This window comes from Hordeum vulgare, chromosome 3H (genome assembly GCF_904849725.1).
Source record: "Hordeum vulgare subsp. vulgare chromosome 3H, MorexV3_pseudomolecules_assembly, whole genome shotgun sequence".
Lineage (NCBI taxonomy): Eukaryota > Viridiplantae > Streptophyta > Magnoliopsida > Poales > Poaceae > Hordeum > Hordeum vulgare.
This window is the reverse complement of record NC_058520.1, coordinates 282,086,178-282,093,238: the sequence shown is the minus strand read 5'-3', so window position 1 is coordinate 282,093,238 and position 7,061 is coordinate 282,086,178.

Genomic DNA, 7,061 nt, shown 5'->3' with positions numbered 1-7,061 from the left:
ACATCGACCTCAACAGGGCCTGCCCAAAGGCCCTTTCGCCCTCCCTCGCATTGATCAAATCATTGACTCTACAGCGGGTTGCGAGCGACTGTGTTTTTTGGATGCTTACTCAGGGTACCACCAGATCAAGATGGTTGTGGCGGATCAGGAGAAAACGTCATTTATAACCCCCTTTGGAGCCTTCTGTTATGTGTCCATGCCGTTCGGGCTCAAGAGCGCGGGGGTGACTTATCAACGTTGCATCCAGAATTGCCTACACAGCCAGATCGGGCGCAATGTTCGTGCCTACGTTGACGACATGGTAGTCTGATCCTAGAAGAAAGAGTCACTTTTGGAAGACCTCAGGGAGACTTTCGAAAATTTGTGCGTGTACCATATGAGGCTTGACCCTACCATGTGTGTTTTGGTGTTCCTGCAGGAAAGTTATTGGGCTTCTTGGTGTCAGAACGAGGCATCGAAGCTAACCCGGATAAAATTGAAGCGATCACTTTGCTACGCAAGCCGGCCAATATCAATCAAGTTCAGCACATGGCAGGTCGCATTGCGGCTCGAAGTCGGTTCATAAGTCGCCTTGGGGAGAAATCCATCCCTCTTTATCAGCTGCTCAAGAAAACTGATCGCTTTGTTTGGACGGACGAAGCAAATGAAGCTTTCGAAGCCTTGAAGATACATTTGGCTGAGCCGCCTATCTTAGCTGCTCCGACTGACAAAGAGCCTATGCTCATGTACATTGCTGCCAATTCTAAAGTAGTAAGCATTGTACTGGTCGTCGAGCGCAAAGAGGAAGGGAAGGAATACCGAGTTCAAAGATCGGTCTACTTTATCAGTGAAGTCCTAACCCTCTCCAAACAGCACTACCCACATTGGCAGAAGCTAGTCTTCGGGGTATTCATGGCGAGTCAGAAGTTGAAACATTAATTTGAAGAGCATCCTATCACGATGGTCAGTTCTACCCCACTTGGTGATATCATACAGAATCGAGAGGTGACTAGGCGGATTGCTAAGTGGGCCATTGAGCTCGGACCCCATCATGTGAAATATACCCCTCACACAGCCATTAAGTCTCAAGCATTGGTAGATTTCATCAACGATTGGACCGAGTTGCAAATTCCGGGCTGATCACACATTGGACTATGCATTTTGACGGGTCTAGACAGCTAGAAGGCTCGGGGGCTGGCGTGGTTTTGACTTCGCCTCAAGGTGACAAGTTTTGCTATGTACTCCGACTCATGTTCCCGTGTACCAACAATGTTGGCGTAATATGAGGCCCTTCTCCATGGGTTGAGAATCGCCAAAGAGATGAACCTCAATCGAGTCAGATGTTTGGGCCACTCAGATCTAGTGGCGTAGCAAGTTTCTGGCACATGGGATTCCGGAGATCCTCTAATGGCGGCTTATATGCGTGTAGTGCCGGATGTGGCGGGTCATTTTCATGGCTATCAGGTTGACCAAATTGATCGTCGTCTTAATGAGGCAGCTGATACTCTTTCACAACTCGGTTCACAGCGTAAGCCGGTTCCCCCTAATCTCTTTTTGGATGTATTGCACAACCCATCAGTAAAATTGCCTTCAGAAGAAGATTTAGCAATTCCTGGCCCTGAGTCTCAACTTGTGGCGGCTCTCCGTGCTACCCCGGATTGGGCAATCCCCTACATGGCATATCTAGCACGAGGCGATTTACCTACTGACGAGTTGTTGGCCCGCCAAATCGGTCGCCTATGCAAGTTGATGATCATACATAAAGGCGAGTTACACAAGCGAAGTACTTTTGAAATTTTTCAAAGGTGTGTTTCCTCTGAGGAAGGGTGTGCGATTCTCAACAAGATACATGCAGGAGACTTTGGTCATCACGCCGGGTCACGCTCTCTGTTATCCAAAGCCTTTAGGCATGGGTTTTACTGGTTGATGGCTCATGGGGATGCTGAGGATATAGTACGCAAATGCGATGGGTGTCAAAAATTTGGACGTCAGATGCATGTGCCGACTCAGGAAATACGTATGATTCCAATTACCTGGCCTTTTGCTGTCTGGGGCTGGAGATGGTTGGCCCCTTCAAGATGTCATCCAATAAAAAGACTCACTTATTGGTGGCAGTTTACAAGTTTACCAAGTGGGTTGAAGCAGAGCTGGTTAGCAGCTGCGATGCAGACACGGCTGTCAAGTTCCTCAAGAAGTTGATTTTTTGCTTCGGGTATCCTCATAGTATCATTACTGATAATAGTACTAATTTATCCAAAGGCGCCATGCAAGAGTTCTGCGCAAAGGAGCACATCCGGCTTGATGTTTCTGTAGTTGCCCACCCTCATTCTAATGGAGAGGCAGAAAGGGCGAATCAGGAAATATTGCGAGGAATCAAGCCCCGACTTATGGTACTTCTGGAATGTACAATGGGATGTTGGGTTGAAGAATTACCTTCAGTTTTGTGGGGCATCAGAACCACCCCTAATCGGTCTACCGGTTACACACCCTTTTTCCTGGTCTATGGAGCACAGGCGTATTACCAAGTGACATCAGAAATGACTCACCACGAGTCGCCTCCTATGTGGAACAAAACAACGAGCTAGCATGTCAAGATTTGTTGGACGCCCTGGAGGAAGAGCATGATTTCGCCGCGTCATGATCGGCGATTTATCAACAGGACTTGCGACGCTATCACAGCCACCGAGTCAAGAGCCGAGCTTTTCAAGAGGGCGACTTAGTGCTCTGGTTGATTCAGGATCATACTGGTATGCATAAGTTATCTCCTACATGGGAAGAACCTTTTGTCGTCAGCAAAAATCTCCACAACGGTTCATACTACCTGGTGGATCTTCGCCCAGATAGGCCAACAACAGAGATTGAGACAACCCGCCCATGGAACAACGCCCACTTGCGGCCATACTATACTTAGAGCCACTGGCTCCTTATCTATGTCTACAATTTCGAGTTTGTAATCTCTTCTTTTATATATAAAGCAATAAAGCCGGCACCACGAACTTCGGGGTCTTTTGCCATTTAAGCTTCTTGAAAGCATGAGTCTTTATTGTTCCATAAGTCGTCCAAACATGGACGCTATCAGCATCAAAGAGCATAAGTCGCCACGTTGCGCCTATTTCAAAACTGGATGTCGATACACCAAAGAGGACCAAAGTTGCCACGCTGCACAGTTCAAACATGGGTACCCTATATGGTTTTGAGAATTAAGTCAGCTTACTTGGGGGCTACTAGCTTCCAAGTCGTTTTGCAGTAAGAGTGTATACGCTTCTGCAATCCTATGTCTGGCTTTTCCCTAATCATAGGTCACTTGGGGGCTTCCACTCACTGAGTTCAGCCTGAATACCCTCTTGGCTAGTGGAAAATTAACGCATTACAATGGTTATATTGGACTGTGTGTTTGGCGACTCGCCCTACGGTCCCATGTACTCTTGTCGAGTCAATCCACTTTTTGTACCCTAAACATGCCTTGGTTAAAACATGAAAGGTACAGGCGAGAGCTGACACATGGAAAATAGACAAACCATGGTTTCACTGAACCTACTTCACTGATGCTTGACTCGCGCGTGATCAGTCAGTCGAAACAACTCGGGCTGTTGCAAAAGCCTTCTTGGGGTAGCACTAGAGTTTTGCAAACTCGTCCTATCCTGTCGTAACTCATCGAGCCGACAAAATTTATGACTATCTTTGTGGCACCGCCCAAAGGTTTCATAACAAATTATAACTCGCCGCGACTCATTGAGCCGGCCTATTGTTTTTTCTCTTATAAATAGGGCAAAGACCTTTTTTGTCAAAACATAAGAAAGCTTTGGGAAAAGCGATTCATATTAATGAAGGCTGAAACTTCCAAACACCATCACAAGGTACGGTTATCATAGTGTTTTCCCGAATCCTAGACTATTACATGGCTCAGCAGGCCATACGAGGAATCATATCCCCGTCATATAAGGATCAAAATATTCTTGGAGGATAAACTTCATGACAATTTGGTTCAAGTCGCCTCCGGGTTACCCTCCCTCGAGCTTTCGGTGTCTTCGATTTGTAAGTCGCCCAATTTCCAATTGCAATTGGTCAAGGTGAGGCACTCGTCTTCATCTGTCAAGACGGTGGACAGATCAACGTCAAAATCGAAAGGATTCTTACGGCATCGCGAAGTCAGGCTGGTGATTTCATACGAGGGAGGAGTCACCCTTTTGCTTTGTTCATCGTAAGTCGCCTGGTATTTGCCTAAGTACAGGCCGACTGCTAGCTGAGTCGCCGCTAAACAAGACTCTTTGACACAATGGTGGTAGTCCTCCTCTGTGAAATCTGACGCATCATCCTTTAACTCTGGAAAGCCACCAGCCACCTCTTCCTGCTTAATTTCGGGGGCATAGGCCAAACACCGGCTTAGAGTAGTTAGTGCTCCTTTACGGGCGACTGACCTTTTGAACTCCTCTATCTGGGTGGCAGTGCTGACAAGTAACCCAACATGTTCTTGATGGATCTTATGGGTTCCCAATTTCCCATCACGACCTTCATAGTCATCATACCACCAGTGTATAGCTGCTCTGTCAATGTATAGACCGCTTTCAGCCTCAGAATGCAGTCATTCTGCAGGGTGGCGGCTCGTGGACCTACGAGTGGCAAAACAGGATAATTAGCGGTTGCAATATGCTACACAACACTTTTCAGAACAAGGTAATTGACCCTTACCAAATGTAGCTTGGGTCATGTTGGAGATATGACGCTTCAAGCCGGAGAGTTCTCGAATAGCGGCTTTCAGCTTCTCTTCGGCTTGTTCCGCCCGTTTCAAAATGGCGGCTTGCTTAGCATGCGACTTATCTTCAAACCTTTTGTGTTCTGCTTTCATTTATTCCATGTCAATAAGGGCAAGACGAAACTTTTCTTCAAACATAGCCCGAGCGTCCTGGTGCTCAGCTAAGCTTTCCTTCAAGCCGGCCACGGTTGAGTCGGCCCGAGTCAAGGATTCCTGCAACAAATATTGGGGAAGCAAGTTTCAGGATCATTGCAAGAAACATCCCTGACACTTGGGGGCTAATGTATGACTCAATTCTTTTAAGGTCATGCCTTCACACAAGACCCGACTCATCTGTCAAAAGATGACCCGGCCCTTGGGGGCTACAGGTTGAAGAATTTTTTTATTCAATTACAAGTTCAAGACCTGGCTCATCTTTCAAAAGATGACCCGACCCATGGGGGCTATAGGTTGAAGAATTTTTTTATTCAATTACAAATTCAAGACCCGGCTCATCTTTCAAAAGATGACCCGACCCTTGGGGGCTATAGGTTGAAGCTGTTTTTCGCAACCATATGTTCAAGACCCGACTCATATTTACAAAGATGACTCGGTCCTTGGGGGCTACACATTGAATAATGATACAAATGCACGATTCGTCATGGATGACCCGTCCTTTGGAGGGCTAATGGGAGGATATATTAACAGTGACAATGATGTCATACCTCATGTTTATTTCGCATCAGGTTGGCGAGGATTTTCTCCATCTCGCGGCTTGTGTCCAGGGGGTCACAAAACAAGAATATAGTTCCTCAAACTCCAATTTTTTATAATGAGGAAGCTTCAGCTTGGTGATATCCTTCTCTGCAAATATTTGGGCATCTTTTGGCGTGTGTTTCGTTAACACCGCGGTTGCAAGTTTAGAATGACTAGTACGAGTAACGGTGATTGCGTCTGGATATTCAGGCGCCTTAGAAGGACTTGGCGAGTTGATGTTTTCAGTCACCTCCTTTTGAGGGCTTGAAGGGTCGACCCGGATATCAGGAATATCATAAAAAATATTGTCGTGAACTTCAGATGGTTCTTCTGGAGCCTCTGAGGCGGATGTACCCATACCAGACGTTTCAGCAGCTTTGGGAGCCGAAGATGATTCTCCACTTTTCCTTTTCTTTGCTTGCGCTATGAGAAACAAACGACACCAATGTTGGAACAAAGAAATTTATATTTGAAAGAACATGTTAGTAAAGGAACTTACCCCTGAAGATGAATCATTGGAGGGAGAGTCGGCATTGCTGAATCGCCAGATGAAGGAGGTGAAACATGATGGACAAGGATTCAAAGATTGGATAAATTGCGAGAATATCTTACACAAGAAGGAAAAGATGCTCGCGGAAACATACCTCGCTTGGCCGTTTACGACCAATTGTTCTCTCGGGCAAGCCGGACACTAGGTCTCCAGAATGGCTTCAAGTGTGATGTTTAGGTGTATAACTTGCCTTGTTCAAAAGGAAATTGGGGTCCAGATGAGCATCCGGGTGAGACATGGGAACTTTCCTACAAATTCGCGTGGCCGGCTTGGGGAGAGAAGAAGTTGAGTCGAAAGAAATGGAAATTACCTCGACATCTTCATCTTGGCTCTCTAAATCATCATCCTATAAACAAAGGCGGTAAAGCATAAGTGCAAGTTAGAATGAAGCAATAAAGACAAGAGAAAATTTACCTCTGACTGTTCTTCGGCGGCCCGAGACTCGCCAACGACGGATGACTCTTTTGCTGCAGCTTTGGCTTTGCCCTTCTTCTTTATCTTGGAGGCGGATTTGGTTGTTTTCTTGACAGTTGTCTTGGGTCTTTGGGTCCAAAACGTCGAATCCGTCAGAATAAACATGATGAAAGGCTCAAGACCAGAAACTTAAATGAGCATATGGAAAAGATAAAAGGGCGACCAGTTTGTTTACCTTTAGAGCCGGGTTGGTGATGCAAAAGGGTTTAAGCCCAATCTTGAAGCAATTTTCAATAGGCTCACAACATAGCGTCTTTATGATATCAACAACGTCTTTTTCGAAAAGACTCACATTGTAAAAGCATTGGGGGTGGTCAAGTCTCCATTATATTCACACATCACACCATCTCGGCGGCTTAAGGGCAGCATTCTCCATTCTACCCAGCAGCAGATCAGATCAATCCTGGTAAGAAAGTTGATGGTAAGGGCCTTCAGGTTTGCAAAGATAGGGACAAATGTGGCTTCATCTTATTCAGTTATCTTTTCCACAAGCTTGAAATCCATAGGTAGGCGATCTTCCCTGAAGCCTGACAGAGGGTTCTCATCAGATGGAGAGGCGTCATGGCAGTA